This window comes from Phyllostomus hastatus, unplaced genomic scaffold (genome assembly GCF_019186645.2).
Source record: "Phyllostomus hastatus isolate PE091 unplaced genomic scaffold, TTU_PhHast_1.1 phas_contig_58, whole genome shotgun sequence".
Classification (NCBI taxonomy): Eukaryota; Metazoa; Chordata; class Mammalia; order Chiroptera; family Phyllostomidae; genus Phyllostomus; species Phyllostomus hastatus.
In genome coordinates this window covers 12,122,698-12,149,869 of record NW_025333916.1, presented here as the reverse complement: position 1 = coordinate 12,149,869, position 27,172 = coordinate 12,122,698, and the positions used below count along the sequence as shown (strand labels likewise).

Sequence of the window (27,172 nt, the reverse complement as noted above, 5' to 3'; positions counted from 1 at the left end):
TTTTTATTCATTTCCCAGGTAATTTCTTTGTACTTTAACGTTTTAAAACTTGACACTCGTTTTGAGTTCTAACATTAGCCATGAGTCCCTTTTAAAAAATTAAAGATATTTTAAAAGAAAGGTTAATTTTCTACCTTAACCTTACAGGCAAAAAAGGAAAAGAATAATTAGACTTTTGTTTTAAAGATCTACAAACTTGGAGAAGTTAAGAAATAAGTTGATTAGTTTGTTCATTGATAAATACTAAACACTTCTTATAGGATTATTAAACATGTTTTAAAAGAATAAAACATTATGGGTCACCTATTTAAATGCTATAGGATGCAAAGTAGACAAAGATTAATGTTGGTTGGAATTGACAGGAAGTATTAAATAGATTTTCAATGATAAGTGGGATTAAACATAAAAGTCTAGGAGATGTGCATTTTTAAAAAGCAAAGATATAATGTTAAAAACTGTAGTGCATTTTGAGGGGTCATGAGAGTAACTTGATTAACATGTGGCCAGTGAAGCTGTGAGAAAATGATGGCTATAGTAGGAAATTCTGTGAAACAACTTTAGTTAGTTAGTTAGTGTAGATGTTGATTATAGAAAACTTTGTAAGCCAAATTTTTGTGTCTCAACTTGGACAAACTGTTGTTAAATGGAATACTGTTGGGTGTTTCTAAGCATGGGTACCTGATAAAAATGGTCTTTAAGGAAAACTGATCTGCTACAGTTATGTACAGTAAATAAGGAAAGGCACTAAGGTGACCACTCAGTCCAGAAGCTTCATAGTAGCTTATGCTTTTAGTGCATGCTTCCTATACAGATGTATAGAAATATTTATGTGTATCTGCATATTAATGGCCTAGCATACATACTTACATTTCCTTGCTCATCATTTGAGAAGGTATGAAAGCAACAGAACCTAGCAGAAATGGGCGGACCCAGAACCCACATCTTGGTTTCTAATATTATTTTCCAATAAAAGGAACTAGCAATCCTTGGAGAAATGGTTAGGTTTTTTTTGCTACAGCAGTATGAGAGGAAAAATAATCCTATTCCTCAAATGTCCATATCCTAATTCCCAGAACCTGTGAATATATTATTTGTTGCGCGTGGGTCACCGGCCAGCAGTGACCACGGAACGCTGTGGATGGCTCGACAATAAACACGCGAGAAATAACAACATGCACAGAGACAAACTAGTTTCTGTGGGGAAGTAGGGGACGAAATGGCCACCCCCTAGTGGGGAGCGCGCCGATTTACAGTCCATACCTGCTTTTATTGGGCTCATGCTACATAATAACTCAGGTAACGTACAATACTCATTAGGGGAAGTAAGGAATATATAAAACAAAGAACTCTGCCGGTCTATTGAGTTGGGGGTCAAAGAGCTGTAAGGCTGAGGAACAAACTAGCTTCCTCCTAAGACCCTCCTCATTCAACTGAGAGCGTTCTTAAACAAAGAAGGTTTCACAGTAATTTACATGTTCTTTCTTAGGCCTGATCACCCCGGGAAATCCGCACTTCCCAGTACCGAGCGCGGGAACTAAGGCCACCGAGAGATAAGGAGATTTTCTTCTGGACGCTGAGAACTCAGACTTTGTCAAAGCCGAGGAGTGAGGGTCCATCACCCCCCTTTGCTGCAGCCCCCCCAAGTCCTTCTTTTGGGGGGCCTCCCAAAAGTGATCGTGCCTGGCTTGGGTTGTTCCCCCGTGGGGAATCTTACCCGTCTTTGGCTAACCGACCAAGCTTTTTGGGGTTCGGCAGCAGAAACAGCATTACTGCCAGGGAGATAAGCTTTGTCTCCTTGCCGGCTCACGGTTCCAAGGGCGTTCCCTTAGCCTTAGCCTAGGCGGGGGTCTCAGCTTCTAATACCAGTCAGGGCGGTTCCCAACATTATTTTAAATGGCAAAGAGGAATTAATGTAGCATTTGAGTTTAACTTTGCTAATCAGCTGACTCTAATATAGGGAGATTATCATGGATTTTCCAGGTAGGCCCAGTGTCATCACAAGGGTTCTGAAATATGGAAGAGGGAGGCAGAAGTGGAGAAATAGAGAGATAGCAGCATGAGAAGAAACCAAGCTGACATTGCTGGTTTTCTAATTGGAGAAATGGGGCTGTGTCAAGGATGCCAGAAGATTTTAGGAGATACGAAAGGAAAAAATAGTTCTCCCCTAGAGCCTCCAAAACAAATGCAGTTCTGCCTATACCTCAGTTATAGCCCAATGAGATGCATCTTGAAATTCTGACCTTCAGAATTATAAGATAATAAATTTGTGTTGTTTAAAGCCACTAAGCTTATGGTAAGTTTTTATAGCCAGAACGTAAGAAAGTGTTTAAAACACACACACACACATACACATACACACACCACATACCCCTAGGAGGTATGTCAAAGAAACACAGGAGCTAAGTGAAAGATCTAATGGATAATAAAGCTGGAACAATCGAACAAAATAAACAGCATGGTGTTGTATTACAATCCTAAGTATAAAATAAATATCCATGAGTCCATGCTAATATAAGTAGCTCAACTCAATAAATAATTAAACTGCAAATATACAAGTTTTTATGCAGAATTTCAAATAATTCTGTAGATGCTCTGCCTTCAAGAAAGAGGAATATGACTACCCACTCCTTAAGTGTGGGATGCATGTAGTGACTTTCTTCCAAAGAATATAGTATGGAAAGGGGGAAAAGAGAACAACTTTACAGTGTAGAAATGTGACAAACACAGTTTCAGCCTGGTGATCAAGGTTAACATTAACAGTGACAGCATACACTCTCGATATGATGTGATGAGAATGGCAACTTATTCTGTCATCTTCTTTCTCAAAATTCATCATGATAGTCTAATCACGAGGAAAACTTCAGGAAAGTCTCAGGGGAGGAGAATTCTACATAATACCTGACCAGTAGTATTCAAAACTATCATGGTCATCAACAACAAAGGAAGTCTGAGAAACCATCACAGTCAAAAGGAACCTGAGGAAACATAGGTAGATACGATGTGGTATCCTGGATAAAATTCTGAAACAGAAAACACATCAGGTAAAACCTAAGGAAATCTGAATAGAGTGTGGACATCAGTTAATAATAATGTTTTAATATCTTTTCATTAGTTGTGCCAAATATACCATACTAATGTGAAATGTTAACAATAGGAGAAATTAGATGTAGAGTATAGCAGAATTCTCTGTACTCTCTTTGCAACTTTTCTGTAACTCTAAAGCTATTCTAAGATTTTTAAAAAAGGTTATCTTTTAAGTAGCAGAGAGAATTTAGAGGGAGAAATGTTTTATGCAAGATCTTAAAGGCAGTAACAACCAGTTTGGTGGCTAATTGGATAAAGTAGATGAACAAATAATGAATGAGTTAGATTATGCCAGTTTTAGGCCTGAATGGTCAGGAGGATATAACACCAGTGACAACGAGGAAAAACAAGAGAGGAAGTGTGCTAGTGGTTGAGCAAATGATAAGTCTGGGACACAAAAGATTTGAGACAAAAGTGGGTAATTCAAGTATAAATATAATCAGCAACTGGAGGTAAAGAATTTGATGTTGGCTGAAAGTTCATGAATGGAAACGTAGCTTTAAATTTAATCAATCAACCAGTAAATATACATGAAACAACTGTTTATAAGGCCCTGTATGGAGAAGGGGAAGTGAGTATATACTAAAATGCAAATTATTGGAGAGTCAAGGTATATGTCAGCATGAAAATAACAATAGAGAACAATGAATAGCATCAGATAAGACCTAGTAAAAATAAGCAGTGTAAGAGTTCAGTGCAGAGTACCCCAAAAAAGCACACCTTGTGCCAGTATAAATGAGATTGTTGAGAAAACAGATGGTGGTAAAAGCTGAATATTTGTGTCCACCCTAAATTTATGTGCTGAAGCCCTAACCCTAGTGTGGCTATGTTTGCAGATGGGGCCACAGAGGAAGTAATTACAGTTAAATGATGTCATAAAAGTGGGCCCTGATCCAATAGGATTGGTGTCCATATAAGAGACACCAGAGAGCTCTTTCTCCCTCTCCCTCCCCTTTCCAGAGAATGAACCTGTTAAGATCCATGTGAGGATATAGTGAGAAGGAAGCCACCTGCAAGCAAGGAGTAGAGCTCTCACCAGAACCAAATCAACTGAAATTTTATCTTGGCCTTCTAGCCACCAGAACTGTATGAAAATAAATTTCTGTTGTTTAAGTATGTGATATTTAGTGATGGCAGCTTGAGCAAATAATGCAGATTGTCGTAAGAAGGTAAATGAGGAAATGTGAATAGTGATAAGAAGAAAACCAAGATAATCTAGCAAAAGGAAGCCAAAAATTAAGAAGGCTTTATTTCTTTATACATAATTATTGAGAATTTACCTTGTGCTAAACACTCTATTAGACCTCAAGAATACATAGTAAAAAATATACAACTCCTACCTACATAGAACTTACATTCTACAATGAATCATAATTAAGAAATAATAGACAAATAAACAAATACATAGGGATCATAAAAGTGCTATTAAGAGATATACAATAAATAATAATTGCATATGGCCCTGGCTGGTGTAGCTCAGTGGATTGAGCGCAGGCTGCGAACCAAAGCATCGCAGGTTCGATTCCCAGTCAGGGCACATGCCTGGGTTACAGGCCACAGCCCCCAGCAACTGCACATTGATGTTTCTCTCTCTCTTTCTCCCTCCTTTCCCTCTCTAAAAATAAATAAATAAAATCTTAAAAAAATCTTTATTAAAAAAAAATAATTACATATGGTATAGGTATGTCTTGAACAGTCAAAGAAGAAATTTGGGAGAGATGACATTTAAGCTGAGACCTAAAGAATGAAAATGAGCTCGCTGTTCAATAATGCTGAGGTAAGAATTTTGTACGCAAAGAGAACAGGGATTACAAATGCCATGGCATCCGAAAGCACTTGGGGAATTTGAAATACAGAAGAAAGGCCAATGGGATTGGAATATTGTAATCAAGATCATAATGGAGATGACTTTGTAGGGGTAGATAGAAGCTGAGTCATATAGAGTCTTATATGCTAGCCTAAAAAATACAGATTTATTTGTAAGATAGTGAGAAGCTATTGTATGAGTCTAAGAAACAAGTGACAGACTTGGCTCATGTTTTTAAATAACTCTAATTGCTATGTGAAAAAATTTTTTGAATGAGAACAAGATACAGAACAAAGAGACCAGTTGGGGAGTTATTTCAAATAGCACAGAATAGGGATTATACTGGCTTAATTTAGGATGGTGGTATATATACAGAGGGAAATGGCAATATTAGAAACAAAAGAACTGGATAATGGATTGTATATGAGGAGTTGCAGAGAGAAATTAAAGCTAATACTTAAGTTTTATTTATGAAAATGGATGAATGATGGTGCTAAATGTAGAGATGAAGAAGAGCAGCAAAAAAACTAGACTTGTAAAGAAAATCAAAAGCTCAGTTTGGAACATTAGTCTAGAAACTTAATTTCAAAAGTCATTAGCATATACCAGGTACTTCAGTTTATAAGACTGAATTACTTTTATAAGAGATCACTTAAGGAGAAAGTTCTGAAAAAAATTGAAGGGCTAGCTCTGAGATTTGGCAAAGAGAAGGAGCAACAGTGAGGTAAGAGGAAAACCAGAAGAGTATGTCACAGAGCCAAGGGAAGAAAAGGTTTCCAGGAGGGTGTGTGTGGCTGTGTCAACAGCTGTCAAGGCAACAAATCAGAGCAAAGAGGAGTTAGGTTTAGCAATGTAAGGACTGTGGGAGGCCTAAACAAAAGGGGTTTCAGTACATAGGTGAAATAGAAGGTCGATTAGAAAGTGGTGAAGACTTAATTAGAAGAAATAAAAAGGTGATAATAAGCAATATCACATTTAACATGTTTAACAGAAAGATGTAGAGGAACTGGGCAATGTTTATTTTTTTTTAACATGGTACAGGTTAAGTATGTTAATTGGTATGATCCAGAAGAAAGTGTGGGAAGTAGAGGAGTAGATCACAGTCCAGAAGAAAGAGGGAATTAAATCCAGAGAAAAGTAGAAGGATTTGTATTTGATAGGGGAAGGGATATTTCCTTCACTGTAACCAATGAGGCACAGGTTCTGTTTGGTTAAATTTAGGGTGGGAAGATAAGGAAGTTTACCTTTGATGCCCTGTATTTTCTTAGTTAAGCTCAAGGAAGGGGTTTAAGAGTAGACAGAAGGTTTGCAACAATCACCTGAGAAAGTGAAAAGAAAATTCACTATGAAAACATACAAGTGTACTAGGCAGTATTGACTGGGTATTTGATGTTTTGGTGATGAATTCTAAGGATTATCAGGCAGCCTAGCTTTTTCCACCAATGTTCAGCTATTGATGTACAGATAAGGACAGGGGTCTGTAGATTGGAAGTTACAGTGTGGTTAAAGAGCTGCAGCACTAAAAGACTACAATGAGTAAAATAGAATAGGACATGATGTCATAAAGTAGGATACTTTGAATGAAGGCTTAGAAGGTATTTTCTTTACTGGTGATGGCAAATTCCAGTGCTCCTGTGAGTAGGTGGCAAAGATAGAGTTGAGGAAGAGAGGAAGGAGGGAAGGTCAAGAAACAGAGAGGCTAAAGTTTAGGGCATTTCATTCACATAGTACTTGCCACAACTAAGAAAAATGACAGAAATTAATATGTACAGGAAGGCAGTGAATCAGTAGTTCAAGTCTTAGGTGAATGAGGAGAAATGAATGAGGAAGGTAGCTATGAAATACCACAAAGAAAAGCTCATAGGTAGTAAAACTAGATAGGAACCCACAGAATACCTGTTCAGCTAGTTTATAAAGATATTGTCTGTTGTGAACTGCCCTGCTTAGTTTTAGGAACTGTAACCCTCCCAGTGCTAAGGTTGAGTGAGTGACCTTCGGACCATAAGCCACTAAGGAGACAAAGTTTATCTCCCTGGAAGGGGCACCACCTCTGCCTCTTTTACTTCTGCCTGGCCCCCAGTGCTTGATCAGTTAGCCAATGCCAGGTAAGATTCCTCAAGGGAGGGATGATCTAAGACAGGCACAATCATGGGGGGCCCCAGGGGAGGACTTGGGGGCTACAGAAAAGGGATGATGGACCCTTGCCCCTTGGCTTTGACATAGCCTGAGTCCTCATTCTGTCTGTAGGAAGTCTTCTAATCTTTTGGCTGCCTTACTTCCCCTACCTGACTTAAGCCTGAAACAATGCTGGTGGTGGATACAGCTCTGTGCTGGAAAGAGTGGATTCCCTAGGGCGATCAGGCCTAAGAAAGAATATGTAAAATCCTGTGAAACCTGCTTTGTTTAGAATGCTCTCAATTAAATGATAAGAGTCCAAGCAGGAAGTGAGTTTGTTCTCCAAAGTTTTATGGCCACTTAGCTGTTTAACCCTGACTCAAAATAGGACCTCGTAGTTCTTTGTATGTTATCTATTGTTTGATCCTTACTGCCTGATAATGATTAATGAGCTTTATGTATACACCCTGTATTCCTATGCAAATTGAATCCAATAAAAGCTTCTCAAGGCAAGGATTTGGGAGCTCTCCTCTTGAGAGGGTGGCGAGGTGCTCCGAGGCTTGCTCTCCCCTTGAGAGAGAAGTTGTGCCATCCCTCTTCCTCCACAGGACTTGGTAGTCCATGTGAATTTATTTCATCTCATCCACAATGCTGTGGACACTGTGGGCTGGTATCCGTGTCAATTGTCCTGCTCCTCACTGCCACAGCCTGGGACCCTACAAAGCTGCCAGGAGGCCCTCCCACCTGGTAGCCAGATTACGTGTGCTTGCCTGAGTATACACATCCATCTGGCTGTCCATCCATCTATTCATTCTTGCATCCAGCATTTACTGAGCACATCCTCTGTGCCAGATTATTGGTAGCATCCAAATTTTGTTGGTAACACCAAAGGAATCACTGACATAGGACTGGTGTGCATATATGTGTTCGACTGTGGGATGATTTGAAGATATCACAAGGGTTTCACAGCATAGAAAAGTACAATTTTAAATTCAATATCTGATCTCAGTTTCCCTAAAGGCCAGGGAACCTCATGGCTGGTCAAGCAGCCAGCAGCAGGTTGGAGACTTCTGGTGAAGATTAAGGCATTGGTAGGTAAACATGGCTCATCTCTTCCTACAACTACATCAAAATTACAACTAAACTGCAGAACAGCCATCACTCAGAACTGTCAGAATTGAGTTGAATGGAAGTCTGACAACTATGGAACTGAAGAAACTACATCCATTCAGACTGGTAGGAGATGCAGAGATGTGGAGACACAGAACAGGATGGTCCCACACCCATGGGTGGTGGATAAAATCTTGGGAGAAATATCTTAGGAATGAGGCATCCCAGCTGCACACAAGGCCCCCAGACCAGGGTTCCAGTGCCAGGAAGATAAGCCCCCATAATTTCTGGCTATAAAAACCAGTGGGGTTTGAGTTGGTGAAAGAAACAATTGGATTCCCAAGATGTGCCTTTTAAAGGACCTGCACACAGACTTACTTGGACTCACTCCATCTGAGCTCCAGCACAGGGGTAGTAGCTTGAAAGGCACCCATGGCATACAGGGAGGAACTGAAGTACCTGGCAAGAGCTGGGCAAGAGCTGGATAAGAGCCGGGGGACAGCTTTCTCCAAGACAGAAAGGTGGGCAAAAGCCATGGTTCCTTTTCTGAGCCATCCCCCTAAAAGCCACAGAACCAGCAGGTAGATGAGATATCTGACACTTTGTAAACCTGGCTAATACTGTTTGACCCACCCTGGAAATCTCCTGAGACCCTGTCCCACCCAACTTACAGGCCCACTAAAGCTGTTGACAGAGACTTTTCCATATGAATGGCTGGTCTTGGCTCAGGCTTTCCCTATTTCAAATCCTCTCAAACAAGCACCATCCAGTCTCATAAAGCAGCAGCCCCCATACCACTGGCTAAGTGGAACCAGGCATGACACTAGCAGCAGCCAGCCTAGATTCACAGCTTGGCTTCACCTGGGAATCTCCAAGCCCAGCACAAGTAACAGCTATTTCACATTGCTTTATAGCTCATTCAGGGTGACCCAGAGCAGAACACAGGTGACCCCTGGCCTGCACCACCTGGAAAAACCCAGAGCCTGTGCACCCAGTGGACAACTACAGACCATGTCAGAACACCACCACCCTGCTCCTGCACAGTTAACCCTCCATGAGGGCAAAGGTTGGTGGTCAGTGGTCACTGTCAGTCCTTGTGGCTGACTGGCCTGGCTAAATCCTCCCATGTACCTATCAACAGCAATCAAGGCTCAACTAAAAGAGAAAGAAGGGTGTATTCAGTCCACATGGAGAGTATACCTCGAGTACCCATCTTGGGTCATAGGGGAGACTGTAAAAAAAAAAAAAAAAACATGACCCAAATGAAAGAACAGGTCAAAACTCCAGAAAAAGAAATAAACAAAATGGAGATGAGCAATTTATCAGATGCAAAATTCAAAACACTGGTTGTAAGGATGCTCAAGGAACTTGGTGAGTACCTCAACAGCATAAAAAAGACCCAAGCATAAATGAAGCATATACTAATAAAAATAAAGAACAATTTACAGGGAATCAACAGTAGAAGGGATGAAATTTAGCATCACAGCAATTATTTGGAACATATGGAAGCAAAAAACAACCAGTGAGAATAACAAGAAGAAAAAAGAATTAAAAAAAATGAGGATAGTGTAAGGAGTCTCTGGGACAACTTCAAGCACACCAACATTTGCATCATAAGAATGCCAGAGGAAGAAGAGAAAGAGCAAGAAATCAGAAATCTATTTGACAAAATAATGAAAGAAAACTTCCCTAACTTGGTGAAAGAAATAAACAGCAAGACCAAGAAGCACAGGGAGTACCAACAAAATGAATGCAAAGAGACCCACACCAACACACATCATAATTAAAATGCCAAATATTATAGATAAAGAGAGAATCTAAAAAGTAGCAAGAGAAAAAGCAGTTAGTTACATGCAGGAAAGTTCCCATAAGACTGTCAGCTGATTTCTTAAAAGAAACTTAGCAGGCTAGAAGGGATTAGCAAAAAATATTCAAAGTCGTGAAAAGCAGAGACCTACAGCCAAGATTGTTCTACCCAGCAAAACTACCATTTAGAATTTAAGGGCAGATAAAGAGCTTTCCAGACAAGAAAAATCTAAAAGTGTTCATACATCACCAAACCATTATTGTATCAATGTTAAAGGGACTTATTTAAAGTAAAGAAGACCAGAAGTAGAATAAAAAATGACAAGAAACACATACATATCAATAATTGAATCTAAAAAACAAACTAAGAAAACAAGAAGAACAGAGACAGAATCGTGGATATGGAGAGTGTTTTGATGGTTGCCAGATGAGAGGGAGCTTTGGGGGAATGGGTGAAGAGTTGAAGAGATTAAGAACTACAAATTGGTAGTCACAGAATAGCCATGGGGATGTAAAGTACAGTATAGGAAATGGAGCAGACGAAGAACTTATATGCATGACCTATGGACATGAACAAAGGGCTGGGGATTGCCTGAGGGGAGTGGGGGGGGGGTGTTAGGTGGGGACAGCAAGGGGGTGAAATTGGGACAACTGTAACAACATAATCAATATAATATAATTTTAAAAAGATATTGTCCTAAAGACAAAGGAGGATGACTCCATAAAGGAAAATATATACACTATTATTTAATTTCTAAAATAAATGCTTTTATATTTTAATTACACACTCCAGTCAAGAATTTTGAATTGTTTAACTACTATGCTGTACCTCTGAAACTAATACAAACTAATGTTGAATATAAACTGTAATTAATATTTTTAATTTTTAAAAAATAAAAATAAATTAAATCAGAAAAGAATTTTGAGCATATACTGCAACATGTATTTATTGGTAAATCACATATATGCTACTTTCTGAAGATATTTATTATAAAAGATATTAAAAGATGAAAATTTAGTGGAATTTAATGAACAAAGTAAATTAATGAACAAAATAGAAACAGATGCATAGGTACATGAAACAGATTGACAGTTGTCAGAGGGGAGGGGTTAGAGGTGACTGTATGAAATACGGTGACATGATTAGTAAAAGAATATATATGCATGACCCACTCACACAGACAAGGATGGTGTGGAGATTGCCTGAGGGAGGGGTGACTATGTAGTAGTAGGCAAAGGGGGAAAAATTGGAGACACCTGGAATAGTAGAAACAATATAATAAAGATGAAAATGTATATGAAATAAGCTACATTCAAACCTATTTTTATTTTATTAATATTAAAAAGCCTTTTTGGCTCTCATTATAAAATTATTATTAATTACTTTATAATGGAAAATATTTTTTTACTCCTGATTTAAACTTGTAACTGAGTGATTTTTTTTTCAAATAGTATGAGAACATTTCTTTGTAAGGTCCCAGAGGTAGAAGTAAGCAGTAGAAGAAATGGACTCAGCAAGCAAGTGACAGAGGCACAAGAAAGGCCCTTGGAGCTTAGGAGGAAAAAGAAAGGAAGGTAACGGTAGCACCTGTGGGGAAGAAGAGAAAGAAGAGGAAGGAGAAAGGTGCAGACATGCTCCCAGGAGAGAGAGCTGCACTGGGTCCTCAGTCTTGAGTGTATTTATCTGAAGGTCTCAGGGGACGATTCCAAGAGAACATTCAATAGCTTTCCAAGTATGTCCTTGGTCTCCACTGATTGGTCAGTGCCAAGTCAGGAATCATTAGTTAGTGCAGCTGGTCCTGATGTCAGCCATGGCATCACTTGTCTGGTTTTGCTACTTTTCTGAACCTAGAGCTACAATACAAGTGAGGCCTAGATGTTATCCCTAGGGGTTAATGTTTAAGGGAGTGGTTGTGCAAGGGCCCACGTGGGAGTCATATGAGGCCACTCTTTGGCCCCTGTTTCTTTTTCAAGGGGTTTACTGCATTACTAGAGACATGTCAGAGGAGGAAAAGTCAAGGGAGCATTCAAACTGCATGACCAGCGATATGAAAGGTCAGGGGGTCTAAACCATATGGCCGGCAATATGCTAGGGGAGGAAAGGTTATCCTGGGGGCAAAGTCCTTGTTTTCCCACTTTTGCCTGTTGGTAGGCACCCTGGGTTTTCTGCCCTGGTGACTTTCTGTACCTGGCCCACTATTCTTGCTCTGCTCATGTCTGTCTAACTACCTACCACATTCCTCCCTCAAGGATCTTGACTCTAAATTGTTTAAGGGAAAAGGGGCACATAGTCTCTTCAGGAAGCAGAAGAGGGATAGCGTTTTTCTTCAGAGCCAGGAGATGCTTGCTGTCTTTCTGAGGGACGATGAGGCCTGGTCAAGGAAGGAGGTTGCAATAGTATCTAGGGGCAGTATTCCTTGAGTAGAAGTAGGGCTTATAACCTGGTAGAGACAAACTGTGTTACAAATCTCAGTATTATTGGGGCAAAAGTCAAAATAACAAGAATTATGATGAATGGTTTGATGAAAGAACATAGTTCTAGTTCTCAGTAATTTCAAGTCAAAGGATAGGGAGAAAATGAAACATTAATTTGGAGAATTGCAGCCAAATATTTAAGAAAACAGAAAAATTCAGGATCCATTTCAGTTTATGGGTCAAGTATAAAACTCTGAAGACAACAAGGTGAACTAGAGTCTAATATTCATGATTCTGTATTAGTCTATTGAAACACAATTTTCCCTCTAAAATTACCCTCATCTTTTTCAAAGAGCCAAATTGAGACCAATTTATTTACTGCATTACGTCCGGTTTCAATTTGGCCTCATTTGCATAAACACAACAAGAATAGCAACTGATCATATAGGTTCTCTTAAACCTGCCTTACTGGACTATTATAAGGAGTGTCCAGTTTGAGCTTTAATTATCCTAAATTAACTACATGCCATATAGGTGCCACGTAACTGAGTGATGTGAAGGTCTGGTACTGAGTTTCATTTATATCAGCCCATGATTTTAATGACTTGAAGCCAAAAAAGGAACTTTACAAAATATTTATAATCAAATGAAAGAAGTATTTAGTTGACTGTGTTTACCTTTTTTGATACTCATTTTTCAATCTCATCTACCAAACATGCACAGGTTTTTAGTAACTTTTATATAGTAAATTTCAATTTATCCTAATGTCAATAGGCTTTCTTAAACCAATCAAAAGGTGTAACACTTTTATGTTTGTAACAAATAACTTCAAACTCACTGAAATACTTCATTTGGATAATTTAGAATAACTTTGAAAAGTCTCTTTAAGTGTTCAGCTAAACGAGTATTTATAGGTGCTATACTTAATCATTTTTAGCTATAATATCACATGAAGATGAATATTTTATAAAGGTTTATATTCAAAACATTTTCTCTATGAAGTCCCCATCATGAATTTCTCTCAAAAACATGTCCATTTTCACTAATGATAATTTATCTTTAAGGGACAGATTAACTATAATATTTATTTCTAAAAAAGTGCTAGGTAAAATACACCTTTTGTAACAGAAAATGATTTATTCATCTTGGCCTCAGCAGTCTCTGGGGCCTTGATGCACTTATTCTGGCAGCCATTACAGCAACACCCTCTGTGGATTTCAACAAAATTCATGTGGGTACAACCTAACAGGGCTTCTCCTCCAAACCTGGGACTCTCTTTTGATGCTGAGGCTTAAGATGTTACAGGACCTCTGGGCAGTTACACATGCACAAGCCACAAATGCAGAAGAACTCATGGGGTAAACTTTTGTATTAGTTAGAATTTCCTAGAGAAACAGAATCAATAGGGGACGGGGATACACACACACGTATATACATATATATGTATATACATATATGTTGGGGTCCACCCTGCCTGGTTTCAGGAGCTGCAAGCCTCCGTGGCTAAGGCTGAGTGAGAGATCTCTGAACCAGGAGAACGCCTGTCTCTGTGGCATGAGTGCTGCCTGCTCCATGTCTGGCCCCCATTGCTTGGTCGGTAGCCAAAGACGGGTAACATTCCTCAGAGGAGCATGGATCTAAGACAGGCATGATCACGTGGGAAGGCCCTCAGGGAAAGACTCGGGGCTGTGGAAATGAGGGGGTGATCGATCCCCGCCCCTTTGGCTTTGACAAGACTGAGTCTTTATTCTGCCTGTGAGAAATCTAAATCTTCCAGCTGCCTCTGTCTCTTCTGCCCAACTCAGGCCTGTGGCAATTGATAAGGGGCAGTGCAATCCAGACCAGAGACACTGGACCTCCCGGGGTAATTAGCCTGAATCAGAGAATATGCAAGAACCTGTGAAACTTACTTTGCTGGAGGATACTTTTAATTAGAATATGAAGGCATGGGCAGGAAATGAAACTAGCCCTTTAGGTCCTATAGTTTTTAGGTGATAAGACCCCAACTCAGCATGAGCCCTTTTAGCTCTTTGAAAGTTACCTACTTGTTTGATCTTCCCTGCCAGACTGTAATCAACAAACTGTATCTGTATTCTTAATAAAAGCTTGCTCGGGTGGGAAGGCGCAGTGCTCCCCCCTTGAGGGAGTGGCCATTCCATTCCTATTCCTCCACAGGATTTGGTAGTCTGTGTGAATAGATTTCATGTCTCATCCATGACACCTCGGACACTGCAGGCCGGTGTCTGTGTCGTGTGTGTGTGTGTAGCCTGAGAGCTTGAGAGGTGGAGAGCCAGTGGTATAGATTCCAGTTTGAGTCTGAAGGCCTGAAAAACAGGAGCACTGATTGCAGTAGAATATCAATGTACCATCTCAACAGTCAAACAAAGAGCAAATTCAATTTCTCTCAAACTTTTTGTTGAATTTAGGCACTAAAGATTTGATGATGACCAACCAGGCAGAACAGCTGTTTTGTTCAGCTCATCAATTCAAATGCTAATCTCTTCCAGAAACACCTTCACAGACACACCCAGAAATAATATTTAACCAGATACATGGGCATCATGGCCTAGTCCAGCTAACAGATAAAATTAACTGTCACAATCTTTGATTAACAAGATATAACCAGGGATTACTTTACTTGCCCATTTCTCACTCCAAGGGATCAATGAAGAGGAAGATGAAGTTATTTATACAGTCATAGAAGATGATCACATGAGACTAAGCTATGACTTGTGATACTAATGGTGGCAAACTTGTTAATGCAATTTTGCATTGGCTCTGTCCCTGCCACACTGCCCTTTTCTATCACTCCTGGGAGGATTGCATTGTTAGATGAGGATGTAACACATAAGCCTTCCCTTTAGGCTCGGAAAGTAAGCGATATAAATACTTTTCCAAGATACAGTATGAACTTTTTATTGTATAATTATATTCATGGTAACACCTCTAATTATATCATATTTCACATAATAAGGAGATATAATCATCTCCTCTATTCAACAAAGCACATAACAACTGTACTATGTGGTAATATGACTTTATACAAATGTGGGTACCAGTGAAAAAATCTTCCACACTGTGGGACTCTTTTCTCAATTATACCTAACATACTGTTTGTGAAGTGTGAGCATATGACAACAGGTCTGATTTTAGTTAGATCCATATATATAGATCAATATATATAGAAACATAAGTAAAGTTTAATCTATCTAACTACCTATTGAATTGACTATATGTCTTTTCTTGGGGACATACATCTATCTCACTATTGAGACAACTGTTCTAGAAGCTCCAGTCAATGCCTACATTGTAACAATTCTCCCCACAGTAGTGGTGAAGTCATCAGACACCTATGCCCCACAAAAAAGAAGAGAGAGAGCCCAACTGATGGGAAATAATTTTCATAAATTGTGAAAGTTAATTTTAAAACAGAGGATTTTTTTCAATAGTATCTGTGAATTTCTTAGTCAGCATTAAATATAAATTACCAGTAACTGTTCATTATCTCTTAGATTCCATTGGCTAGATAATTTAGTCTTATGCACAAACCTAACTGTAAGGACTGCTGGATAATGTTAAGTGGTTTGTCCAGGAATTAAAGAAAAAGTATGTAGTGAACACAGGTTAGACTTTCACATACCACATCTGTCCAGAAAAAGTCCAGTCATTGTTAATATAATGAGAATGGTTTGTGTGACATCGACGTAACCTGGCAGCCAGGAAGAGTGGATTAGAATGCACATGTGTGAAAAATAATAACTTCACTGTACTAGTCAGTGGGGGCAGTAGATGCCTTTGGGTGAGCATTTCTTTCAATTGATACAGAGACAAAGCAAAAAAAAATCATGGAAAGAAATTTCTACAAAACAATGCAACCTCTTCACAACTTTTGGAAATAAACTCAGTACAAAGTTTTTTTAATAACCCCCAAGTGTTATATTTGTAAGCTAAATATAGCATGCTATAGTAAGAATGCAGGCAAACTATGGCCTGTCTGCATATTAAGATGCTAAACAGAAATACATTCACTTCTTTGACTGATAGGCACTTTCTTCCCTGGTTTTCCATTCTTCAATCCAAAAGTGTATTAAATTCAGAGTTCGACTCAGTTTCAGTTTGTGCTCTTCCACTTAGTAACTGAATTTTGGCAAACTAGTTTCTCTGAATATATTTATTAATTTGTGAAATGAGAATAACAAGAACTGCTTTTCCTCACCAGATGGTTATAAGGTAGAAATGAGATGCAATATATAACAACTTCATAAATCACTATACAGATTGCATTTTTTACATCATTGTTAATGGTGTTAGAATCAGAGTGACAGGGTGTTTTCTTATTTCTGACATTACCTCATGCTCTTGGCCATGGCTGTTGACCTTCAGGGCATTGTGCCAGAGATACCTTTTTGTGTTTTTATTCCGTTCCTGGTTTCCTGCTAGGATATGTTTTTTACTTCTGTTTTTCTTATGCAAAATTTTCTTCTTTAACAAATGCATTTCAGTTTAACAGAGATTTTATTTTTTATATAACTAGAGCTCAGCCATTTATAAATCTATTTAATTAAATTAAACATTTTACTTTAAGATGATTATATAACTTTAAAAGGCCAGTAGAAATGTTTAAAAGGTTTTGTCAAAATAGAAATCCATTGCTGCACCTTAATTATGAAAAATAGATTATTTGGACAAATTTTAATATGGAGAGAAAACATTATAATATAGAAAATAACTAAATTTCATCATATAGTCAATGGTAACCAATAAAATACGTATGTAAACCTATTGACATTATAATCATTATTTTATAACATTAAGTTTTCCATGCCCACAAATGTTCGTTTATTTTCAGATTACTGCTGCAGTTACTGGTTTACTCAGACTTTCCCTAGGAAACAGTCACCATCTGTCTGATTAGTCTGTTTCCTTGGTATCCTGCCCATTCTAGCTATTTAAGTTTCTGCTCTATTTCAAGAAATGCACTCATTAGGATGGTCACATCTGTTATCATTTGAAAAGAGGGGCACATATTCAAAAAACATATAATAGAACCTTGATATCTTGTTAACTATAAACAGGAAATGTCTCCTTCCATCTGATACCTACCTTACCTTCCATGCTAAGAAAGAATGGCATGATCTTTAAGGTCCTTCCTTCAAATACCCTGAATTTAAAATAAAAAGAAGTGCTCAAACAGTAAAATTAGAATTCAAACATTTTCATTATACAAACATTCACAAGCACATGGAGAAAAATTACCATCTGTTAAAAAATAGTTAACTGAATACTAGCACAAAATAACAGCCATATTCCATGTTCTTCCCTATATTATCCCCATAACGAATAGAGTCACTAAGTTATATAATTCCCCTCATTCATTAAATAAACATTTACCAAGTGCTTGCTATCATTAGGCAGCATGCCGGGCTCCCAAACTGCCACAGTAAGTCACAACTCGTGCTTTAAGGATCTTGAGGCCCAGCACAGTGGTTCTGCATTTCCTTTACTTTCCATTTTCTGCTCTATGTCAAAAACCTAACTAGTTGTCTTGTCTCTAAACTCTCCTTACATCTAGTTGGCTCTGCACGCTGCTGCCAGATAAATTCATTCATTCATTCACTCATTCATTCATTCAGTGGTGTCTCTGTTAGGCATTGGTCTAATGCTTAAGACTAGAGCAGTGAAATAGGCAGCCATAGTGGCTGCACTCAGGGAGCATATGTTCTAACGCAAGAAGTAAGGACATTTATAAAAGAGTACGTCATATATCTGGGAGTGGCAATTATAAAGTCTCTTGCTGTCAATTAATCTCAATCTTCATTTGCTCTTAATGCTTAAAATATAAGTTCTTGACATTTAGGGCCTTTCTCAGTGAGCTTTTTCCTCTTTTTCCCTGCTTCCTTTACAAATTATCCCCTTTAATTAGACTAGCCTTCTCAGTTTTTTGTTTTACTGCTTATATGCCCACACCTGTTTTATCCCCTCTTTTCTGGCTACCTTCTTGCTCCCTAAAATTTCGCTGTCAAGTCTTTCCTGGCTAATTCAACCCAAGGTGCTTTTCTCTTATGGCCTTTACATAGTATTTATTAACTATAACCATTATTTTTTAAAGCACATATTTTCTGGTAACATAGTCAGCTGTTTTTCTGCAAATATGTATGCATTTCGTATTTTCACCAGGTCCCCAGTTCCTTTAGGGCAAAACTTTTTTGTGTGTGTTTAAGAATCTTAATTACTAATTTTAAGAAAGATATTGATAAATTTTCCTTCATTCATAATTAATCACCTATTCAGTACATAGTCCCTTTAAACAGTAGTCATTTTCAGATAATCAAATCATTTTATGTACAATTTTCCTCACAGAAAGGAAAGAGTACTTCATGTAAAGAAAAAAAAAGTCACTGATACAAAATTAGGAAGCTTTTGAAAAACAAAAGCTTTGATAAATTCCTACAGAAAGTTTACAAAATTAACAGGACCTTTATGTCTCACCTATCTTTGTATTCTCCAGAGTGCGTGCTTGCAGGAATTTTGTAATCTCAAAGTACCAGGACTTTAACACCATAGTCACTCAGCCTGTATTAAACCTCTATAGTGAACACTAACTATACCCCAGGCACTGTGCTGAGTATTTTATGAATATTATCTTCAAATCTTACCCTCATCCTCTGATAGCCACTATTATTCCCATGTCACTTACAGGAAGACAGAGTTCCATTTCCAGCAACATGGCAATCTATGTCTGAAAAAATTCCCATCACACACACACACAAATGCTGTATAAAATATAACAAGCATACTTTTAAATGTATAGCTGAGCTTGCAATAAAGTAAAGGGAATCCTCAGAGGTCAAACATGAAGAGAAAACTAAGAACTAGAGCTAAAAGTAGGAACTGATGGTGAGGTTGTCTTAGTGTAGTGCATGGGATATGTTCTCATTCCCTGTAAGGGTAAATAAATGGGAAGGCAAGGCTTGGACATCGCAAGGGTGTTAAACTGAGACTCTGCAAAAAGATGGATTCAATGAGATCCAGTGAAAGGGTAGAGTAGAGATAAACTAACTCAGCGACATCAGGAGACAGGAAATCTTGTTATTTCACTGCATTCTGGGTCTGAAAACATAGTCTCTTCAGAATTTGCATCAAGCCCTGACTAGTACAGCATAGCAGGTTGGGCATTGTCCTGCAAAATGCAAGGTCACAGGTTCAATTCCTGATCAGGGCACGTGCCTGAGTTTTGGGCCAGGTCCTCAGGTAGCAACGTGTGAGAGGCAACCAATAGATGTTTCTCTCACTCTCCTTCCTCCCTTCCCCTCTCTCTAAAAATAAGTAAATAAAATATTTTAAAAATTATTTGCTTCAGAGAAGCATTCAGATTTGAGATTAGAATTTATACTCTCTTTGTACATGGAAACCTTTAAGACAAGAAATTCCCAGCCTCAGGGTCAACTCTCTGCCTCTTACTGATCTAAGACTTATTCTCCTCTCCTTGTATGTGCATTAATATCAAAGTTAATAATACTCAGGGAGAAACTTGCAGAAGCAAACACCAAATTAGTCTGTAAAATGATTCTCTTTATCCTTGGCAATTTTCTTCACTTTGGAATCTATTTTGCATGTTATTAATATAGCCACTCCAACTTTGTTTTGATGAGTGTTGGCCTGGTATATCTTTTTCTATCCTTTTACCTTTAAACTGTGTCTTATTATCTGAAGTGAGTTTCTTGGATCACTAGGTGCTTTTTTTTAAAATCCAATCTGTCAATGTCTGCCTTTTAATTAGTGCAGAGGGTACCCTCACAAGTCTCTGAATCTCTCTCTCTCTCTCTCTCCCCACCTCCACCTATCTCCGTATCTTTTGTCCTTGATATTCTGATTTGTGAACTCCAGCCTCCTTAGCCTTTCCACATTTCCAGTTCCATTTTCTCACCTCAAAAAAAAAAACAAAACAAAACACAACAACTTCCAGGCTTCTCCTGTATACCCTTTCCCTGGAAACCCTTAATCATGGACCTCACTTCACTTCATTTGTTTTCTGTCTTTCAGGGGTCATTGTCTTTGTTGCTTAATATCTGTTATTTTTAAAAACTGTGGCTTATATATCTTGTATAACTTTGTATATCTTATCCAGATTTTTAGTTGTTTTAAGCAGGAGGGTAAATATTCCTGTTACTTCATCTAGCCTACATGTGAATGTACAAACCATTGCAGAATGACACATCATGCAGAATTCTCACAAGTAAATCTGTGATTAAAATGCTCTAACAAATCAAAACACATGGGGAAATAATCCATCATGAGTTAAGTCAACAAACACAACAAACAATATAGTTAGACTCCAAGAAATTTAGAAAGTAGAATTATTAGATATTGACTACAACATAAGTATGTTCAAATGATTCAAGATTTGTATATATGTATTTGTGCGATATATATACATATATACATACATATGTATATACATAAAAAACAAAAACTAAAACCCTGACATACTCAAACAGTACCAGGTAATTTCTTTCCATTATATATGGAAAGCAATGAGGGCTTTCCATATATAATGTCTTTTGACTTAACATTCAGTAGTACTCAAATCATTGATCATGAAATTAACATATCTTTATAATGGTGATCTTAAGGAGAAGCATTAACATGCAGGCTTAGACTAGCCTAAGTGAAGCTCATTTTATTGAACTCAAATGAATGAAACTGGCTTACTTTATTTCAACTTCAGACCCATGTCAACTTGGAAACACATCTAAAATAAACAGGTATGACTCTAAAGTAAATTAGACATATTCCAATCATCCTTCAAAATATCATGAAAATCTTTTCCCATCTTCCTTTTCCTGAAATTCATTTCTGTCATTGCCTACCAGTATAAAACAACAAAAATCCCCCTTCCCTACCTTCATAATTTTTCTATCTGTATTTTCTACTGTTGCCACTTCTTTATTATATAAAACAATTCAGTCTTATTCAAGTTCCTTTTTACAACTTTGTGAGGTACTTGAAAACAATTTTGATTTATGATTTTTCTCATATCCCACTCCACTGTCTTTTTTTTTTTTAAATCAGAGATGAAGAAGAGAAGGATTTAACTTTTGGTTTGAATCACCCACAAGAGAGATCTGGCTTGGTAACAAACTACACCACATTCACCAGCCCTTTCCTATTGTTCTTTTAATTAATTAACAATTTTGCAGAAGTGAATCCTGATAAAAAAATGAAGCTACATGAACGGAAAAACTTGAGTGAGAATTCAGTAGAAATGTGCTTTTAATGAACATCAAGCAGTTTCAGTCTTAGTTCATTTCAAATCAGAGATTATTTGAATCTTAGAAATAATATAGAAATCAGAGGTTTTATATACATACATTTGTAAATATATACACATATATATTTGTTTATTTTTTTATCTCAGTGGTTACTAATCAAAATGGCATACTATTTTCATTTTAGATTCTAAATATGCCTTAACAGCATAGAACTATAGTGAAGAGAGAGACCCTTTGTTCACAAAAGAAATAACAAAAAGCTACAAAACTATGACATAAGGTCCTAAAAGTTGGGGTGTGATATTGACTCATAAAAACTAGTCAGACACACTGATGGAGTATTGTAATACAACTTCAGTTGAATGGAAAGACAGTTTGTTTAGAGAACATTTGATAGATGTCTTCAGACCCATTTTGTACTGTCTTCCTTTTAGGCTTTTCCTTCCTCTTGGTTAGTCAAGAATTATTTCCAAATGCTTGAAAAATGATAACACTTTATTCCCAGTTGCTGGTTGATATGAATGAATCTCTCTGAAATCAGCCCTTCTCATCTCTTGCTAGAACCTCCTCCCCTATTGTTTGAAGGATCTTTATACAAAGTAATAGATAAATAACTAGTATGTGTGTAAAATATCACTCTTTTCATTGGGAATTTTTCAAACATACTTAAAAGAATAATGATTAGGATAATAAACCTAGAAGTACTAGCATCATACAGCTTCAACAAATATTCATGTTTTGTCAGTTTTATAATAATTTTTTCTCAAATTTGTTAATAGGGATGCATATTATTTTAAAGGGGATCTTCCTGTAAAGCTGTGTCCCTAGCCTAGATAACTGTAAATGACTGTATTTTTTGTCTCTATGTAAAGAGAATCATGATCTATCCAGAGGAAAGGGGATACATGAAGCATATTTCCTCTATAGAAAGGAGTGATTCCTTACTTTGTTAAAAACAGAACATTTGCCCTGGCTGGTGTAGCTCAGTGGATTGAGCGCGGGCTGCGAACCAAAGTATCACAGGTTCGATTCCCAGTCAGGGCACATGCCTGGGTTGCAGGCCACAGCCCCCAGCAACCACACATTGATGTTTCTCTCTCTCTCTCTCTTTCTCCCTCCCTTCCCTCTCTAAAAATAAATAAATAAAATATAAAAAAAAAACAGAACATTTAACTACAAAAGACCTCTATTTAACTTTCAAAAAGTGTCATGCCAGAAATGTCTTTTACATGAAAAAAATTTCCAACAAAATTTTAAATAAATCATCACACTTCACATTTATTTATTCAAGTTTCTCTTTTTCTCCTTGGTATTTTCACTTGACAATTGATGTTTGTGTGAGGTGGAGAAAGGAGGAAGTATTTCAAGCAGGTTGTTTTTGAGCTCCCATTATCCAAACTTTTAAATATAATAGAAGATTTCCCTGAATGTCAAAGATAATTGAAATATGAGAGTGCTAATGTTACTTCCTCCTTTTAATGTCTACTCTACGAGACAAAGGTTTTTAAAAAGGATTATAAATGTGTAATGGGAGAAAAAGCAAAGTAAGGACAATAACTGAGTGCATGAATGGAGAAAGTTATATTTAGAAAGAAAAATGTGGATGACTACTTCACTCCTTATACTAAAATAAATTCCAGATGAATTGAGGATTTAAATAACATAAAGACTGAAACCACCAAAGCACCAGAAGATAACTTGGGAGACTATCTCAAAATAGCTATATAATAGAGAAGGTCTTTTTAACTATGACACAAATCCAGACCCCAGCTGGGTAACATGGCCATGTTTAGTCACAAGGGTTGCTGGGGATTAAGCATCTGCCAAAGGGAAGAGGATTGTTAAAGATTGGCTTGGAGAAGTAAGATTTCATTGCTCAAAACTGGACACACTGTCGTCCTGAACAAAATCAAGACTCAGTTAGCAAGGAAGAAGGTGGGAAAAGATTTATGAATAAACAACTAATAAGATCTGCCATAAAGTCACTGTGTCCTTTCCTTCCAGAATCATGAAATCTTGTCATAGCATTGTCTAATTGTATCTTCTCTTAACATTTTATTTTAATTACAAAAGTAAAAATAAATGCTAATATATCAGAAATTAACCAACAATATAAATTATAAAATATTTGCTATAACACAATATAAAACATTTACAAATACTCATTTTGTTATAAAAAGCATATAACATAGGCTTAATTAAAAACATATTTACCTAGTCCATATAAAATGAAAGAAAATATTATTATTTTATCAATTTATCAAAAGAGGAAAATCTCAAATTAATTTAAAAATAAAAATAATTACTATAAGGGACAGCAAATTGTTTTAGATGAAAATGAATCACAGATTTTTACTCAAAACTTTTCTTCACACCAGGTGGACAATATAATATGAAGTCTTTATAGTTCTAAAATATAGAAAATAATAAGTATAATTATGTAATCTTCCAATAATTATTTAATTAGGCAATTTATTCCTGTGATGTTATGATGATTGGTTTAGAAGAATGCTTTAAAAAGCTAAACATACTTATACTAAGAATAAAGATTATATAACCAGCATATTGTCTATAGCCTTAGTCAAAAAGTTCCAGGAAATAATCATCAATAAAAAATGCATTTAAGAAACTTCAGGCCAAAATCATGTCATGGTTTGGTTAATGCCAAGTCATAAAACACTGAGTATTTTACCTGAGGAAAGCACAATTTTAAACGAGTCAGGCTATGTGCGTAAGTCATAAATTTTTAAGTGACTAGAAAAATAATCTGGCACTGTATTTTTCAACCTACTTTATTTGCTTTGATCTTTCAATAAAAAATCCTTGACATACTCTTCTAGTTGGTTCAAGCATTTCCAAAAATACAGAAATTTAAGACATAAATTTCTATATGCTAAGACATAAAAAGTATTTATAGCAAATAACAGTACAAATTCAGAAACCCTCATTCCCTTTAGGATTTATTAATAAGCAAAGGAAATGTAGACTGGCAAAACTGAAAATATGAAATTTCTTCTTCTCCAGGGTATTTGTTTTTGCTCTTAAGGCCTTCAACTCATTTGGATGAAGCCCACTCACATTATTAAGGGTAATCTTTACTTACAGCCAACTGTTAACCACATCTTCAAAAACCTTCATAGAAACACCTAGATAGTATTTAATTAAATAACTGGGTAATGTAGTTTAGCTAAATTGAAACATAAAATTAACCATCACAGACAGAAAAAGGTGGAAGAAATAGTTAATATATTGTTTTGCATAATGTGGATTTAAAATTTTTTTCTGAAAGCTTTAAATATTAAACTCAAACTAAAAGAATGCACTTGATTAAATACTATGAGTTTCACCATCACTGGGTAGACTCGATTTGATGAATATTTATAGGGAAAATATTTCAATAGTACTACTTGTAAACTCAATGTTTTTCCACAATGGGATGTGAACTGCCATTAATCCTATTTCCTTCCTTCCTTCCTTCCTTCCTTTCTTCCTTCCTTCCTTCCTCTCTCCCTCCCTCCCTTCTTTCCTTCTTTCCTCCTTCCTTTGTTTTTCTATTCTTCTTTCCTTCCATAAAGATGTATTGAGCACTTACTATGTGGCAAATACTGTCTCAGGTAAGCACAATATGGCAGTTAATATAGTAGAAATCCTGCACTCATGAAGCTTACAATCTACTTATGGAGGTAGACAAGAAATAAGAATACAAATAAAAATATGCCCTAATTGCCTTGGCCTGGTGGCTCCATTGGTTGGAGTATTGTCCTGTACACCAAAACATTGTGGGTTCTATGCCCGGTAAAGGCACATATGTAGGTTGTGGGTTCAATTTCCGGTCAGGGCATATACAGGAGGCAACCAATCAATGTCTCTCTCTCGCATGAATGTTTCTTTCTTCCTCTCTCCTCCTTCCTCTCTCTCTGAAATCTATAAACATCTCCTCAGGTGAGGATAAAAAAATGCCATAACTTCTGGCATAGAAAACCACTAAGAAAAAAAACCAAACTGTAAGTGGAGGCTTTTCATGGTTAGAGTGGCTTTTTGAGGACATGACATTTGAGCAAACTTCAATGAAGGAAGGAAGCCAGGCAAAAATACTTTTGTTGAAAAGTATTTTATGCTAAGGGGATGATAACTCAAAAGACTCTGAGATAGTAGGATTCTTGGTGTATTCAGGAGACAGCAAGACATTCAGTGTGACAGGACTATAGTAAAGGGTGGAGATGTGTGGGAGGGCCTGAGGTTTATGAGAGAGACAGAAGCCGCGTCATCTAGGGCCTTCTAGATCATGGGAAGAAGTTCCCACTATATTTTATGTGATAGGAGGATTTTAAAAAGGAATGTGAGGTGATTTGATTCACATTCTACATTCCAGCTTATGTATATAGAATGAACAAGAGTAAAAGTAGAAGCAGAAAGACTGTTAGAAAATACTGTTATAGAAGTCTGGGAAAGAGACAATGGTGGCTTGTACTGGGGTGGTAGCAAATAATATTGAAATGCAGTCAAATACAGGATAGATTCTGAAGGCAGCACTGACAGGATACACTGATGAATTAAATATGGGGTGTGAGAGAAAGAGGAATCAATGATGTTACTTGGGTTTTTGACCACTAGAGGACTAATGATACTATTAGCTACATGGGGATACTTGGGGAGGAGTTTTTGTTGTAATAAATTTAAGATTTCTATTTTAGACATGAGATATTTGAAGGGAGGTAGCAAGGAACAGTTTGAGCTACGAGGCTGGGTTGGTGATTTTTTAAATTTATTTTATTTTTATTGAATATATTGGGGTGTCATTGGTTAATGGAATTATATAGGTTTCATGTATACAATTTATAAAGTACATCATCTGTATAATGTATTATGTGTTCACCACCCAAGTCTGGGGTTGAAGATATTAATTTCGGAGTCATCTGCATGTATACACTATTTAAAATCATGGATCTAGATTAAGTTATTTTGAAAGAGCAGTAGATAGTGAAGAAAGTCAAGGGTTCTCATAACATTCAGAACTTTGGAAAATGTCTTGGAGTACTTACTAGTTATCTTCAATATAAATATGTTCAATTTGTATGTTCATGAATTAGGACCAGTGTGAAGAAGTTACTAGGAGCATATTTCTGCTCAGTAAAGGGAACCACTTTTTAACACTAATAGCTAATGCCTAATCTTATGAACATTGATTGACAGAAAATGTTCACATTTTCACCAAGTCACAGCCTTTCTACAAAGGCCTTTTGAATTGGATAGGACTTATACTGGATGAACTCCAATGTCCTTTTCAAGATCTAGGACTTATTGTTCATCCTTAAACTTTTGTTTTCATGATGGTCTTCTTTATTTAACAGTTTCAGCAGCTGCCTATTTGCCTCGAGATCAAATTCAAGTGTCTCTAATGAGGTTTTAAAAACAGTACTTTGTACTTTATCTTTCTTTCTGAACACAAATTCTCTGCTCTAGTAAGTCTGGCTTCTTCCTTCTCTACCACAGAAAACTGTTCATCATGTATTCTTACCTTTATTTATCTCCTTGCCTGGATATCTGGTCTCTCTTCTTTCCC

The 27,172-nt window shown here is 37.0% G+C and overlaps 1 long non-coding RNA gene across 1 annotated transcript; it reads right to left on the bottom strand.

Annotated features, from left to right (window-relative positions):
- On the bottom strand, positions 1 to 27,172 carry LOC123824540. Its single transcript, XR_006786723.1, has 3 exons — positions 27,128 to 27,172; positions 17,441 to 17,498; positions 1 to 88 (listed from the first exon to the last, which is right to left on the bottom strand). It is a non-coding gene; the product is annotated as an uncharacterized LOC123824540 (long non-coding RNA).